This window comes from Sciurus carolinensis, chromosome 2, assembly GCF_902686445.1.
Source record: "Sciurus carolinensis chromosome 2, mSciCar1.2, whole genome shotgun sequence".
Taxonomy (NCBI): domain Eukaryota; kingdom Metazoa; phylum Chordata; class Mammalia; order Rodentia; family Sciuridae; genus Sciurus; species Sciurus carolinensis.
The window spans coordinates 178,715,066-178,731,559 of NC_062214.1; the positions used below are offsets into that span (position 1 = coordinate 178,715,066).

Genomic DNA, 16,494 nt, shown 5'->3' on the forward strand with positions numbered 1-16,494 from the left:
TATTTAATCATTATTCAAGTTTTTTCTATTTTTATTTCAGTCATTTATTTTTCATATAGTTATCAATTTTTTTATTTTTAAAACTTATAAGAATAAGCTACTCATAGTATTGTTATTTTTAAAATATGTATTATACTTAAAGTTGTAACTTCTTTTTCTTTCCTAATGTAACTATATGTTGTGTGCTTTCCCTTCTTTTTCATGATAAATTTTGCTAGATGTTTGCCTATTTTATCAGTTTTTTCCCAAGGAACCAGATTTCATAGTTTATTAAGTTTTAAAGATATTACATAATATTTATGGTCTAAAAGGATAGCAATCACAATTTTTGGTCACACATAGTAACTTCCAGGAAGAAATTCATTTCTGTGTTTCAAGACATTAAAAAGTTCCCTGGAAAAAATGATTAAGATTTTTTTTTCTTGATGAGGAATCTTAATAGGTCCACATAATTGTGGAGACATATAGGTGCTTTTATCCCAATAAATACATGTTCATATAAAATTTATTAGATAAGTGCAATTTTGATAAGCACTGTTACTAGATTTAAAAAAATAAAAATAAAACTTGTTCTGTCCTCTAGGAATTTTCCAGGCATTAGAAATTTATAGCCATTCTTTGTTGTCCATTATTGTCTGCTGTGCTTGGCTTTATTAACCAAGTTCTGCTGAGGGGAACTAGCTGACTGGGAGAGTAACTTGCCAGGACCCACAGTTGGTGGGCATTAGAGTTGCTTTCCATTCTCCAAAGCTCCTCTTCATCCCAGACCACACATGTGCCCAAGGATGCATATTTACTACCCTTTGGACTCCAAGGAAACATTGCTTAGTGGTCTAGCATCATCTGTATTTACTTGGCTTGATTAGGGGTAGTGTATAACTCTAATCCTTGATGAAAGAATTTTGATGAGTTAATCTAACAGGATTATTTCCACTTTTAGACTGATATGTGAAAAAACAAATTTACTAATCCTTAATTTAGATATACCCATTCTACAAACTTCATCATAATTTGAGAAAGGAAACAAACACTTCTAAAATATCTTGCTGATTCAGTTATTTTAGTCCAAAACTCAATGGGGATCTGTTCTCTATCAAGGGTGCCTTGGCTCTGTTTGGAAAAGGAGTTGTTTCTCATTTGCCTGTAGTTTTGGAGAGAAGTGAAAATAATATCAGGGATGGTCTCCTTGGAGCCCTAGAGGTCTGCCTTTAATTGAGTGGTTTGTCTTCCCAGGGGAAACCAATTGAGTTGAGCTTCAGGGTCTGACCAGAGTGGCTGAAATTAGCAAGGGAGGTAAAATAATCTATAGGGTGTCAGAATCCAAAATGATAGGGGGAATAAAGAAGAGTAAATGAGCTAATATATGTGAAAAGCCAGGTACAATACCTGAAGAAACAGCCTTCAGTAGATTCCTTCTCTACTTCCTCCTACTCTCCATCTCATCTCTGGCAACCCCACCCCCACTTGTCTGTAAAAACCTAAGGGTTTTTGGTTGAACAATGGCACCATACAGTCAATGCTACTAGATTTTTTCTACACCCTGATAACCACAATTTCATGGAATGGGAGCATGGTGCCCTACAATTCCCACACCAAACAGGAGATCTGAGTCACAGTTCATGCAACTATTAGTCACGGTGTTTTAGTGGAACAGAGTTGCAAAGAGTCATTTTCAAATTCTTTCCAAAGACTCAGTTTCTCACTCAGATAGTTTTGACTAACTATAATGATAGTTAGAAACTGAAGAGTGTCCAGAAGAACATAACTTATGCCTTAAGTTTGACTTTGTTTTGGATTGAATTTCCCTGAAAAATAAATCTTCACCTGATCCTCATGTTCATTTCAGTCTCATGGATTGGTGATTTGAGTGTTGTGTATAGAATTCTTAGAATCTGTTTACGTGATATGAATACAGAAATGGTCTGGATCTGAGAATTAGGATGATGATCAGAGTTTTGATATAAACTCAAAAACCTCTCCTAAGTCATGTGTAATTTTTTTGAAGCATAGAAATTGGACTTTAAAAGCAACCTAAATCCTTTTGTCTGGGAAACTTTAAATAAACTTTGAATTTTCTTGCCATGAAGTTCTGCACTGTATCTAGAAAGCTTCCTTGAAAAATAGCTCTGAAACCCTAAGACTGAGAAAGAAGTTGGCTAGTTGAAGGGGAAAATGGTACAGAATTCTGTTTTGCAGTAAGGGAGAACAAAAGGAGGAGAGGAAAGGAATTATTGTCAAAACTTTGTATTAAATTTCTAGTATATAGTTATGGAGACTGGCAAAAAAGTTGGGTTTGTTCATCCAAACATAGTTACAACGTTAGATATGTGCTTAAAATCCAGAATATGAATAACACCTCTTCAAAAACATTTTTAAATTCAATTTTACTTTTTAAGTGACAAATTAAAATTCTATATATTTATGGTGTACAGCTTGATAGCTTAAAATCTGCACACAATGTAGGATGGCTAAATTAAGTTAATTAGCATATGAATTACCTCACATACCAGTTTTTGTGGTAAGAACACTTAAAACGTACTCTCTTAACCATTTCCAAATGCATAATTTGTTATTAATTATGGTCTTTATGTTGTACAATAGATCTCTTCAACTTATTCCTCCTATCTAGCTAAAATTTTGTATCCTTTAAGTGTCCCCAAAACTCCCCCAACCCTAGTAACGACCCCTCCATTCCTGCTTCTATTTCCTTATTTTTTAGATTGCACATACAAGTGAGATCATGCGGCATTTGTTTTTCTGTGTCTGACTTATTTCACTCAATGCAACGTCCTTCCAGTTCATCTGTGTTGTCACAGATGACAGAGTTTCATTCTTTTTTTTTTATAATCATGGGCATTTATATGAAAAGCATAGATATTTTGGCAAATACTTTTATATTCTCACATATATCATATATAAATATATTTTTACATTAATTGTTATCCTAATTAGTTATATATGACAGTAGAATGCATTTTGACACATCATACATAAATGGAGTATAACTTCTCATTCTTCTGATTGTGCATGATATAGTTATACAGGTCATGTAATCACATGTGCACATAGGGTCATAATGTCCGATTCATTCTACTATCATTCCTACCACCATACCCCCTCCCCTCCCTTCACTCCCTTCTGTCTAATCCAAAGTAACTCTTCTATGTGATTTATTGTTAATAAACTGTGGTGTATCCAATTTTCTGCTGTTATCTCAGGCTAGTTAGCACTGGAGTAGTTTTTTTTCTTTTTTAATTTATTTTTATTGTAAACAAATGGGATACATGTTGTTTCTGTTTGTACATGGAGTAACAGCATACCATTTGCATATTCATACATTTACATAATGATGTTTGATTCATTCCGTTATTTTTTTCCTTCCCCCCCACCCCTCCCACCCCTCTTTTCCCTCTATACAGTCCCTCCTTCCTCCATTCTTGCCCCCCTCCCACCCCCCCATTACATGTCATCATCCGCTTATCAGTGAGATCATTCGACTTTTGGATTTTTGAGATTGGCTTATCTCACTTAACATGATATTCTCCAATTTCATCCATTTGCCTGCAAATGCCATAATTTTATTATTCTTTATAGCTGAGTAATATTCCGTTGTATATATATACCACAGTTTCTTTATCCATTCATCAATTGAACAGAGTTTCATTCTTTTAAAAAACCACATACAATTTCCTTGAACATGTATAGCCCGCTTTCTCCATTCATCTGCTAATGGATATTTAGATTGCTTCCATAACATGCCTATTATGAATAATAATGCAATGAATATGGGTGTGCAGCTGTCTCTACAAGGTGCAGATTTCATTTCCTTTGGGTATATGATTGAGGGGTCACATTATGTAGTTCTATTTTTAATTATTTTGAGGAAGTGTTGTACTATTTTCCAGAATAGCTATGCCAATTTATATTCCCACCAACAGTGGGTAAGGGTTCTCTTTTTTCCACTTGTTATCAACATTTGTTATCTCTTATCTTTTTGCTAAGATTCATTCTGACAAGTGTGAAGTGATATCTCATGGTTTTGGTTTGCATCTCCCTGATGATTAGTGATGTTGAGCATTGTTTTTCATATACCTGTTGACCATTTGTATGTCTTCTTTTGAAAAATGTCTATTCTAGTCCTTAGTCCATTTTTTAATAGGGTTATTTATTTTCTTGCTATTGAGTTGTTTGAGTTCTTTATATATTTTTTATATTAGCCCTTGATTAGATACATGGTTAAAAATTATTTTCTTCCATTTCCTAGGTACCTTTACATTTTGTTGATCTTTTCCTTCATTTTACACAAGTTTTTTTTTTTTTTTTTTGTTTTAATTCCATTTTTTTTTCTTTTGTTTCCTGTACTTTTGGGGTCATTTCCAAAAATTATTGCCAAAACCAATATCAAGGAGCTTTTCCCTTATATTTTCTTCTAGGACTGTTACAGTTTCAGGTCTTATGTATAGGTTTTTAAGACATTTTGAGTTGGATTTTGTGTTCAGTATAAATAAGGTTCCAGTTTCATTCTTTTGTAAGTGTATAACCAGTTTTCCCAGTACCATTTATTGAAGAGACTGTTTATTGAAGAGAAGTTACAGTTGTTTTATGCAAACCTAGTTACAATGTTAGATATATGTTAGAAATCCAGCATGTGAATATCACCTTTTTAAATTTAAATAAATAACTGAGGGGATGGAGACAGCAAAGGGTGAAGGAAATAAACAGAACACAGGCTTCAATAGTCAATGAAATGTGAAGGACTTCTAGGATAACAGAGGAATTTGGACTGTGTCTCCCTTTTAACCACCTTGAAAATTTCAACTAGTTCTAATGTTCTACCAATATTCTGCGATTTTATAGGATGGTAAATTTGGATGGTGGGGAAAGTTTCTGGCCAACAGGACAATGGCCAAAGAGAATCCAGTTAAGCTCCAAGTAACCCAAAGGAAGCTTGAGGGCATCAGAAGTATTTGAGAAGGAAAGAGAGCACAAAGAAAAACCTGACCCACTTTACAATATGAACTGAAGTCAAGCCTGCCTGGCACCCCAGAGTGTGGCCCCAAGACAATTTGCATACAACTTCCTGGTAGGTCTGTTAAAAATCTTAGGTCCTCTGCCCAATGCAGTGGCCCATGCCTGTCATCCCAGCAACTTAGGAGACTGAGTCAGGAGGATCACAGATTCAAATCAGCCTTGGCACCTTAGCAAAACTCAGTCTCAAAATAAAAAATAAAAAGATCTGGGAATGTAGCTCAGTGGAATCAATACCCAGTACAAAAAAAAAAAAAAATCTAAGTTCCCAGATGATACTCTAAACCAGAGAGTCTAAGTCAAGGGTAAGTAGGAAAGTGTAGGTTGGCTAGGAATTTGCAAAATGGCTACTGCCCAGAGCTCCTCTGCCCTCAGGTCAAGATTCCCTCTGCAATGGCCTTCGGAGACATTGGGAAATTTTCAAGTGTAGACTCTTTGGCTTAGAAGTAAAGGAAGGAAGGAATTGTGAAATGCCAACTAAGCAGACAATATGCCACTTATTGGGACAGACTTGTCCCAGGGCCAGTTTCATGGCTTTCCATTCCACTTCTTGAAACCTGTAGTCTGGCCATTCTGAGCTGACTGCCTGTCCCCAAATGGACCAGGATTTCCCCTGTCCCCATGTTGCTTACGGTTACCTCTGCCTAGAACGTCCTTTGCCATGATTTTAGTCAGTTTTTTCACTGTTGTGACTAAAGGATCTGACCAGAACAAGGTTAGAGGAGGAAAAGTTTATTTGAGGGCTCATGGTTTCAGAGGTCTTGGTCCATAGAAGGCCAACTCCATTCCTAGGGGTTCAAGGTGAGGCAGAACATCATGGAGGAAGAGTGTGGCAGAGGGAAGTGGCTCACATGGTGATCAGGAAGCAGAGAGAGAGAGATCTCCACTTGCCAGATACATGCACCCCAAAGCTACGCCCCAATTCCCATCTCCTCCAGCAACACCCTACCACTTCAGTTACACTCAGTTAATCCCTATCAGGGGATTAATTCACTGTTTGGGTTAAGACTCTCACAACCCAATCGTTTCTCCTCTGAACCTTCCTGCATTGTCTCACACGTGAGCTCTTGGGGGACACTTGACATCCAAACCATAACAGCCACTTACATCTTGGTTCTAGTGTCGCTTCTTTCAAGAAGCCCGAGCACCCAAAATTTCTCATTGGACAATTCTTTACAGTAGTACTCAACAGACCTAACATATAGTAGTACTTAACATTTAATTGCTTGCTTATCTTTGTCATTAGCTCATACATTTTTCAGGGTCATTTACTGTGATTTATTTATTTTGTGGTGCTAGGTATTAAATCTAAGGTCTTATACACATCAGCCAAGTGTTCTACCACTGAGCAATAACCACGACCCTATGATCATTAATCTTCTGTATCTAACACAGAGCTTAGTTTATGAAAGTTATTCAACAAATGTTCTTTAAATCAATAAATGATTTAATGTCTTGTTGTTCCAAAATATATTTTTCCTTTTCTTTTCTTCTTTTAAATTATTTTTTAATTTTTACTGACTGCATTTTGATTCATTGTACATAAATGGGGTACATTTTCTCATTTCTATGGTTGTGCACAATGTAGATTCATACCATTCGTGTAATCATACATGTACATAGGGTAATGATGTCTGTCTCATTCCAGCATTTTTCATACCCCCTCCCTCTCATTTCCCTCTACATAATTTAAAGTTCCTCCATTCTTCTCTCATCCCCCCCATTATATATCATCATTCACTTATCAGGGAAAATATTTGGCCTTTGGTTTTTTGGGATTGGCTTATCTCACTTTGCAAAATATTCTCCAATTCCATCCATTTATCTGCAAATACCATAATATTATTATTCTTTATGGCTGAATAATATTCCATGGTGTATATATACCACAGTTTCTTTATCCATTTATCTGTTGAAGGGCATCTAGATTGGTTCCACAATCTAGCTATTGTGAATTGAGCTGCTATATTTTTTTAATCTCCCTAAACAGTTTCACTTAACCTTGCTTAGTATTTCATTTGGTGTAACTGAAAGCTTCAGTTAGTTATCCAATAGTGTGAGCAATTTCCACCTTTGGTTTTCCACAGATGGGAGAGTAGAGAAGGAGGAAGGAATGACAGGGGAAATTTTAAAACGAGGATTATTTAGGGCAAAGTTTATTCTGAGTATAGGCATAGAGTGAGTGGGTGAGGGCTAAGAACACTGAGCACTAAAGAATTGGGGGGAAGTCCACAGAGAGATGTGAAAATGTGCTGGGGGATGAAGGGGAGGTAAAATGAGAAATATTGCTTTCAAATTTTTACCTAGAAATAAACCTGGTCTAGGTCTTGGAGAAAAGATGTACTTCCTTGTATATTGGCCACAGCCTCAACTCAAAACTCAAGCTGGTTTTACTTTCCCTGCATGAATAGATAAAATAGACTCTGGGAGAATTTCCTGAGAATTTGACCATCCTGTGGGAAAATGCATTTGAAATTTTAGAAAACATTTACCAGCAAACTTTTGGAATCCAACCAACTCAGAAATTGAGCAAGACCTAGATTAGATTTCTTTTGCAAATCAACTTAGTAATGAAAGCAGATTATATTTATGAAGATGAAGACCAGGACTCCAGAGACACAGTGAGACCTATTTTATGAGAGAGAAACTAGATGTGGTTTGAGGAGAAGAGAAATTAAAAGAAAAAGTACATGAACATCCTTAAACAATAACAAAAGGACCACATCTTCTGAACACAAAAGTGGACACACGACCTCATAAGTCATATCACATGAGAGTTGTCCCATTCAGAAAATCAATGATATGACCCATGCATAAGGAAGGTGGATCCAGTTGTGCCTAGATGTAAATAAGATTGAATAAGGAAGAAGATGTGATGGTTTAATGCAAGGCAATCACCAATTCCAAAACTCAACAGCAAACATTAATTAATTGTGTGTGTATATGTGTGTGTGTGTATGTGTGTGTGTGTTACACTTAGGCAGGTACATGTCATTGAATGAAAGAATATCTCACTGTGTGGCTACCATGTGCCAGTACTGTACTCGTGCTAAAAGACTGTCCTAACATAAAAATGATGCTTCTTATTAAGGAGATTATAGTCTAGTGGGAACACAAATGGAGAAATATTGAGCACAAGCAAAGGAAGTACTAATTGCAATTGGAGCACATAGCAAATAGATGTTATTTAAGCCAAAAGGTCACATAAAATATCTTTCAGGATAGGAAGGAGAAAAGTCAGGGGACAGAGCTGCGGTGAAGAGCTGTATGGGGAGTGCACCGTACCTTCCTGGGAGTGCCACTCACCTCTGGGGGAAGAAGAGGATAGATGTTACTTCCTTTTGCAGTGAGGTATGCAAACACCTGAGCTGCACAGGAAAGTATGGCAAATGCAGATAAAAAGCTGGGAACTGGAGAGTCACAGGAAAAGTCACGCAGGCTGGGGCTGGAAGAAGTATACCATGGCTTGGTCAATGAGGGTTTTTGAGGCCAGGTTATACTTGGAAAGTTATCCTAAGGTGTTTGAAGGGTTTTTTGGTGGTGGGAGGTGTAGCTAGTGCATCTAGTTTGAGAGTGAAGAATGTTTTGAAAAGTGGCAAGAGTGAGTGCAAGGAGGCATACACACGTTTGGCAGAAAGACACAGCAGCCTGGACCAAAGCAATGGAGAAACTCTACAGCATATGTGGTATCATCAACAAGATGGTTGAGTTTAGAGATTAAGAAAAACAGAGGAGTCAAGGGTATAGAGGGTATGAAACACTAAAAAGGAAAAGAAAGGATACAGAAAATGAAGCCCTAGGCAGGTAAGAGATCCTTTCTTACCTTTAAAATAAACTGAACTCTCTCCTGCTCCTCACAGCCCCTTCCCCCATCTTCACATCTTGAGAATATGTAAAGAAGCCCACCACCTTCCCAGAGCTGGATATTCTGGGAGAGTCCTCTAATCTCCAGTTCATATCTCTAAAATACCTGCTGTCCAGGCAGTGACAAATGTCCACAGAGGTGCCTTACTGAAGCTGGGAACCCCAGTGCTGAGGATGGAGCCTCCATTTCTTGGAGCATCTATTTCTCCAAGGCATTAACAGATGGTGAGCTGAAGATTCCACCACAGGGACCAAAGACTTTGAACCTTTCCCTTGTTTGAGGATCTCCTTCCTCTTTGCCCTCCTTGCATCCAAATGCAACTACCTTATGCCTTTTCCTTTGGTATGTCTGAAATGATCCCCTTAAATGGTTGTTTAGGGTTTCATAACAGGTCTGTGAACTTTGGGTGGGGAAAAGAATTTACATCTTTGTTTCCACAGGCATCTAACTGAAATTTAGCACTTCCTTTAATTTTGAATGTGGGCAGCAAAGCAGAATTGTTTTAAGTATTTGCAACTTTGTTGCCAATAGGATTCAGATATTTTTCTATTTCATTGTTGTTGTAGATTCAATATCACTTCCTAGATATTGTTTCTTAACATGTTAACAAAGAAATTCTCATACTTCTTTTTTTTTAAATTATAAGCAATCCTTTATTTGCTGTCTGTCACTACAAAAACTGGTTACATTAGCAACGAAGTGTTTTCTTGAGTTGATATCAGAGGAAGTTACGCCCCAAAATGTTAAGTAAAACATGGTACATCAGTATTAAAGTGTTAAATTTTACATTATCTTTACCACTTTGATCTTCTGAACAATTTAATGGAGCAAAATTAGATAAAACATTATATCTTTATTTCATCTTCAGAAATGTAAAGGTCTAATTATCCAAACAGTTCTTATTATAAAACTAAACTCTGAAAGTGTCCACAGAGTTGGCTTTTTTTTTTTTTTTAGATATCGATAGACCTTTAATTAATTTATTTATTTGTATGTGGTGCTGAGAATCGAACCCAGTGCCTCACACATGCTAGGTGAGCACTCTACCTCTGAGCTACAACCCCGACCCACCGGAGTTGGCTTTTAAAAAATGTTTTTCTTTAAATCAGTGTCATGCTTCTAATCATCAGTTTATTTTAATATTCTGATAACTGTGTTTTAGTATATTTTGTTTCCTTTCTACTCCTGTGTATTTTATTTTATGCATTCAAAGGCATTAGTATTGTACCTTCCAAGTTTCTGGTTTGAACAACTCATGGAGATATTTATTGCGATGAGGAAAACTGGAGAAATTAGAAAACTAATTTAGGGTTACAATGCATAGAGATAGTACCAAGAGTTTAGAACATATTGTGATACAATTGGACTGAGCGGTCCATGTATGAACCCAATGAGTTATACTGAGTCACAGAAGTAATGTCATCTGTAATCCAAAATTCTCAACCAAACCTAGAATTTTGCTAAAAGTAAGCCTAAAATATCCAGCATTACTGTGAAAATCCTAGTATTCAGGGGAATGTTTCCTGTTAAATCCATTTATGAAGTAACTCTGAAACTATGAACTGTTTGCCTAACAGAGCTATTTTTCTTCTTGTCAACTTTGTGTCAGCTAAAATGACTTAGGAGTGTGAATATTATTTAAAATAAGTAGTCGTTGTTCAGAAGAAGCTTGTATAGTAATTCAGCTGAGTGCACTTCACCGATCATTTTAACTATGTAGGTTTTGAAATTCTAAGGTCAAAACAACTTCCTTATTCTAAAGATACACACACACACACACACACACACACACAGTATAAACACATGCCTTGCCAATAACCAGTTAAAATAAGTGGAATTGCCATTTTGGGTGTCAAAAGTGGCCAAATAGCATCTGTTTTCATATGTGTTTCACATGATTTGTCTTAAAGTTCTGTAACAGTGCCTTGAGATTTCTGATTAAAAATTAAAAGAAATTTCTAATGGTCATGTCATAAAACAATTCAAGACCAACTCAGAAAATATTGATGTGTCTATAAATATTTTACTTTCATTGTATGATAAATGTTGAATTGGATGAAAGTACCTAATTATCTCTATTTTTAAACACTTCAAATTTCCTAGAAATATTGACTGTTATACCAGGAAACACTGAATACCCATTCAGTGAGTTAGGGTTGTCAAGTGGGTTGTCAAGTCGTTAAATGTTGTAATTTATTGACAGTGATTAAGGACTTGGGACTTTGAGATCAAAGAGGTCTTGGCTTATCTTTTTATTTAACAAATTCTTTTGAGATCTCAACATTAAGTCAGATATTGACCGAAGTCACACTTGAAAGGGTGGACAAAACTCCTCCTTACTGACTTACATAGCATTCCTCTTTGTGGTTCTGTTTTCTCAGGTATAGAAGGATGAAAACATCCATCTCATAGAGTTGTCATGAAGCATAAATGAAATTAATTCATGGGAAACACTTAGCCAAATGCCTAGCACACAGTAAAATTTCAATATACAGTGGCTATTCATTTATCTGTGGGCCAATCCCTCATTTTAAAGCTGAAAAATTGTAGGACCCAAACGTCCTCATTCTATCTACCCCTACCCTACTAACGTCTTCAACTTCTGCATAGGTTTTATCCTCAGACAGCCTTTCCAATATGGTGGCAAAGATAGACCCTTGTATCTCTAGGCTTTCTTTGTCCACTTTGCTAATGATCCCACTGAGAAGAATGTGCCTTTGCACAGAGTAGTGGGAGGTAAAAGAAATGAATGGATTTATGAGGAAGGGGGTTTCTATTACTGAAACAAGTATGCAGGAAAGATAGACAAGAACCATAGATACAGGGCTAGAGATGTAGCTCTGTGGCAGAGTACTTGCATAGTGTGTGGGAGGTCCCAGATTTCATCACCAGCACCAAAAAGAAAAAAAGAAAAACAAACAACCAAAACACCCCCCATAGCTACTAGAGTTGATTTTGGGGAAGCAAGGGAACAAAAGAGATGTGTATGTGCCATGGTGGTGGTGGTGGTGGAGGTGAAGGTGACAGAGAGAATTGTGTGTGTGTGTGTCTATAAACTGTGACTGTGACTTAACATAAAGCAATAGACTGGAAACCACAAGGAGTGATCAGTTCCTGAAGAGGAAGTGAATAATGGACATCATATAAACAAATAAGTTCATGATCATTTTTGCTGTCAGATTCCTTTATTTTATACAATTTTGCACAAGTCCTTGTGCTTTAATATGGTGATATCAAATACAACACTGTAGATTAGAGAACTCACGTTAGGACTCTTTTGGTTGTCATTCTGAGAAACCTGTTTCAAATTAACATTTCATGAAGATGAAGGTAGGAGTTTAAGGTAGGCTTGGGCCTACCTGGGTATCACAAGGCTAAATCAGATTTTTGTGTCCGTTAAATGCAGATAATGAACATGCCTGTATTTGAAAAGACTAAAGCAAATTTAAATTCTCCCTGGGGAGATAATCATAGGCTTCTAATGATTTCAACATTTTTTTTGTTTTTTGTTTTTTTTTTTTTTTTGGTGCTGGGGATCGAACCCACGGCCTTGTTCTTGCAAGGCAAGCACTCTACTGACTGAGCTATCTCCCCAGCCCCGATTTCAACATTTTTTATATACAATATTTTGTATGTGACAGAAAGTAATTAGAAAAATAAGAAGAGAATATGATATTTTAAAAATTCAAGAGAGATGATAGCAACAGAATGGAACCGTAGGAGACTCAGATAATGAATTACCAGACAAGTAAAAATTTTTTTTAAACCTACGGTTTTCTTAATCTTTGAAATGATTAATAAAATTGAAAAACCACTGTGTGACTGATCTAGAAAAAAAGAATAAAAAATGAAAAGGAATAGATTAACAGTCTATAGCCTCTTTGACTCTAATATCACTAAAAGATATTAAAACTCCATTTTCCATAAATTTGAAAATGTATACAAAATGGAAAAATTCCTGAAAGTAAAATTTATCAAAACTGATACAAGAAGAAATAGAAAATGTGAATCATCCTATAACTTTTAAAGGAATTAAAAACCATAACCAAGCCCCCCGCAAATAAACCTGATTTCTGCAGAGTTAACCCACTCACTTTTCCCAGTTAAAATTTGCTTTTATATCTTTGAGATAGCATTCCTTATTTTAGCTACAAGAATCCTTGGGTAAGTTTTTTTTTTTTTAAATATAAATATCTATTCCACCCCCTTCATGTTTTTAACTCAATGTTACAAAGCTCTGTGATTTACTTTTTTTTAAATATATTTTTAGTTGTCAATGGAGCTTTATTTTATTTATCTATACATGGTGCTGAGAATTAAACCCAGGACTTCACACATGCCAGGCAAGCCCTCTACCATTGAGCCACAACCCCAGACCCTGTGATTTACTTTTGAAGATTACATATATTAGCATTTCTACTGGATTGAAGATCACATGGCATAACGGTAAAGGTAGAAAAGGAAGAAGAGAGACAGAAAGAGGGAGAAAAATGAAAACTATTCTGATTTGTATTACTACAATTCTGTATCCACACATTCTGTAGTCTATAGCCTTCTGACAGTTATGAATGCATCAGAGATACTGCTTAATATGAAATGTTTTTGGAGAGGCATATGACAAAGTGGTTAAGACTTATGTGTGTGTATCTGTGTGTGGTTGTGTAGTTCTTGAGCAAGGTCCTTGGACAAATCTCTTAACCTCTCTAATTTTCAGTTTCATAAGATGAAGACCATTATGGTATCTACTTCATAGTATCATTGTGAATTTCAAATGAGAAAATACTTATCACCGAATTAGTGTAGAACCTGGAACTTAAAAGTATTCAGTGCATATTAGCTATTATTAATGATCATGATGGAAAGAAAATAAAAATAATATGTGACTTGATTATAGTTTTTAAAATGTCTTTTCTTGGCCTGGGGTTGTGGCTCAGTGGTGAATGCTTGCCTAGCATGTGCAAGTCCCTGGGTTTGATCCTCAGCACCACATATAATTAAATAAATAAATAAATAAAGATCTATCGACAACTAAAAAATATTTTAAATAAAATGTCTTTTCTCGGCGACACCCAAAGGCTTGGAGCCAAGCGCGCAGCTGGGTCGGCTGAGGGGACAGCGGCAGTGGTGCGGGAGCAGGGAAATTTGGGCGACAGTAGCCTTGAGGACCAGGCGCTGTTGGCCTGGCTTACAGACACCCGTGGGCCGCAACGGTCGTCTCGTGTCCTCTCGCCTACAATTGCTCAAGGTCCTAAAATGTCATCTATCGAGTACCTACTTCGTGCAGTTATTCGTTTCTTACGGGAACAAAGTCAGATGGATGCTTACACTTCTGAAGAACAAGGAAGTCTGGAAGTTGCAATTCAGTGCTTGGAGTCAGTTTTTAAGATCAGCTCAGAAGATACACATCTAGCAGTTCACAGCCTTTGACAGCAATGTTCAGGAATTCCTTTTGTAAGAATGACATTCTATCCTTCTCAAACTCAGTGCCTTGAAGATGTGGGAAAAACTGACCAATTAAAAGATGAAGGCGATAACCACATGAAAGAAGAAAACTATGCTGCTGCAGTGGATTGTTACCCACAGGCAATGGAATTGGATCCTAATAATGCAGTTTATTATTGCAACAGGGCTGCTGCTCAAAGCAAATTAAGCCACTACACAGATGCAATAAAGGATTGTGAAAAAGCAATAGCAATTGATTCAAAGTACAGTAAGGCCTATGGGAGGATGGGGTTGGCCCTCACTGCTATGGATAAATTTGAAACTCATTAGCTCAGGAATGATGGCAATGCCATTGGAGGACCTGCTGCTGGGGTTGGAGTACTAGCTGACCTGTCCAGCCTCATCCGAGTAGGACAGCAGTTTGCTCAGCAGATGCAACAACACTGAGAAATCACATTCAGAGCAGATCCTTCAGCAGCAGCACATTCCTGATTTGATCAGGAACCCTAAACCAGAATAGAAATGGTTTATGACTGAAGTATTCACTGTAGATAGTAACCAAAACAAACAAAAAATAAAAGCACCATATCTGATGTGTGAAAATAATGAAGGAAAACCTCTTGTATCTATTCTTAAAGAATAATTCTGTTTAGACAATAGGTTTATCACAAACAGACTTGAACATAACAGACTCCTTTGGAAGCAAATGATGAGTACCCTTGTTAAGTGCTAGTACAGCACTGGAACAAAGTTCCATTCATTTTGAAACTTTTGTCATATTTGTATATTAGATTTAATAGCCGGGTATATTTATTGAACAATACGACTGTTTATTGAGGAGATCTTTAGCTCTAAATTTCCTTTGGGAAGATTTTTTTTTTATTGTAAACAAATGGGATACATGTTGTTTCTGTTTGTACATGGAGTAAAGGCATACCATTTGTGTAATCATAAATTTACATAGGGTAATGTGGTTTGATTCATTCTGTTATTTTTTCCCTCTCCCCCCACCACTCCCACCCCTCTTTTCCCTCTTTACAGTCCTTCCTTCCTCCATTCTTGCCACTCTCCCTAACCCTAACCCTAAACCTAACCCTAACCCTAACACTAACCCCTCCCACCCCCCATTATGTGTCATCATCCACTTATCAGTGAGATCATTCGTCCTTTGGTTTTTTGAAATTGGCTTATCTCACTTAGCATGATATTCTCCAATTTCATCCATTTGCCTGCAAATGCCATAATTTTATCATTCTTTATGGCGGAGTAATATTCCATTGTATATATATGCCATGGTTTCTTTATCCATTCATCAATTGAAGGACATCTAGGTTGGTTCCACAATCTGGCCATGGTGAATTGAGCAGCTATGAACATTGATGTGGCTTATCTCTGTCGTATGCTGATTTTAAGTCCTTTGGGGTATAGGCCAAGGAGTGGGATAGCTGGGTCAAATGGTGGTTCCATTCCAAGCTTTCTGAGGAATCTCCATACTACTTTCCAGAGTGGCTGCACTAATTTGCAACCCCACCAGCAATGTATGAGTGTACCTTTTTCCCCACATCCTCGCCAACACCTGTTGTTGCTTGTGTTCTTGATAATCGCCATTCTAATTGGGGTGAGATGGAATCTTAGGGTAGTTTTGATTTGTATTTCTCTTATTACTAGAGATGTTGAACATTTTTTCATATATCTGTTGATTGCTTATACATCTTCTTCTGTGAAGTGTCCATTTCCTTAACCCATGTGTTGACTGGATTATTTGTATTCTTGGTATAGAGTTTTTTGAGTTCTTTATATATTCTGGAAATTAGTGCTCTATCTGAAGTATGAGCGGCAAAGATTTTCTCCCACTCTGTAGGCTCTCTCTTCACATTACTGACAGTTTCCTTTGCTGAGAGAAAGTTTTTTAGTTTGAATCTATCCCAGTTGTTGATTCTTGCTTTTATTTCTTGTGCTATGGGAGTCCTGTTAAGGAAGTCTGATCCTAAGCTGACATGTTGAAGATTTGGACCTACTTTTCCTTCTACAAGATGCAGGGTCTCTGGTCTGATTCTGAGGTCCTTGATCCATTTTGAGTTGAGTTATGTGCAGGGTGAGAGATAGGGGTTTAATTTCATTCTGTTGCATATGGTTTTCCAGTTTTCCCAGCACCATTT

General features: G+C 36.8%; 1 protein-coding gene and 1 pseudogene across 1 annotated transcript in view; both read left to right on the top strand.

Moving 5' to 3' along the window:
* Tshr (thyroid stimulating hormone receptor) overlaps window positions 1–16,494 on the top strand; it is a 150,980-nt gene that overhangs the window by 50,947 nt on the left and 83,539 nt on the right. The gene's annotated exons all lie outside the window — the stretch shown is intronic.
* On the top strand, window positions 14,147–14,665 carry LOC124974154 (small glutamine-rich tetratricopeptide repeat-containing protein beta-like; annotated as a pseudogene).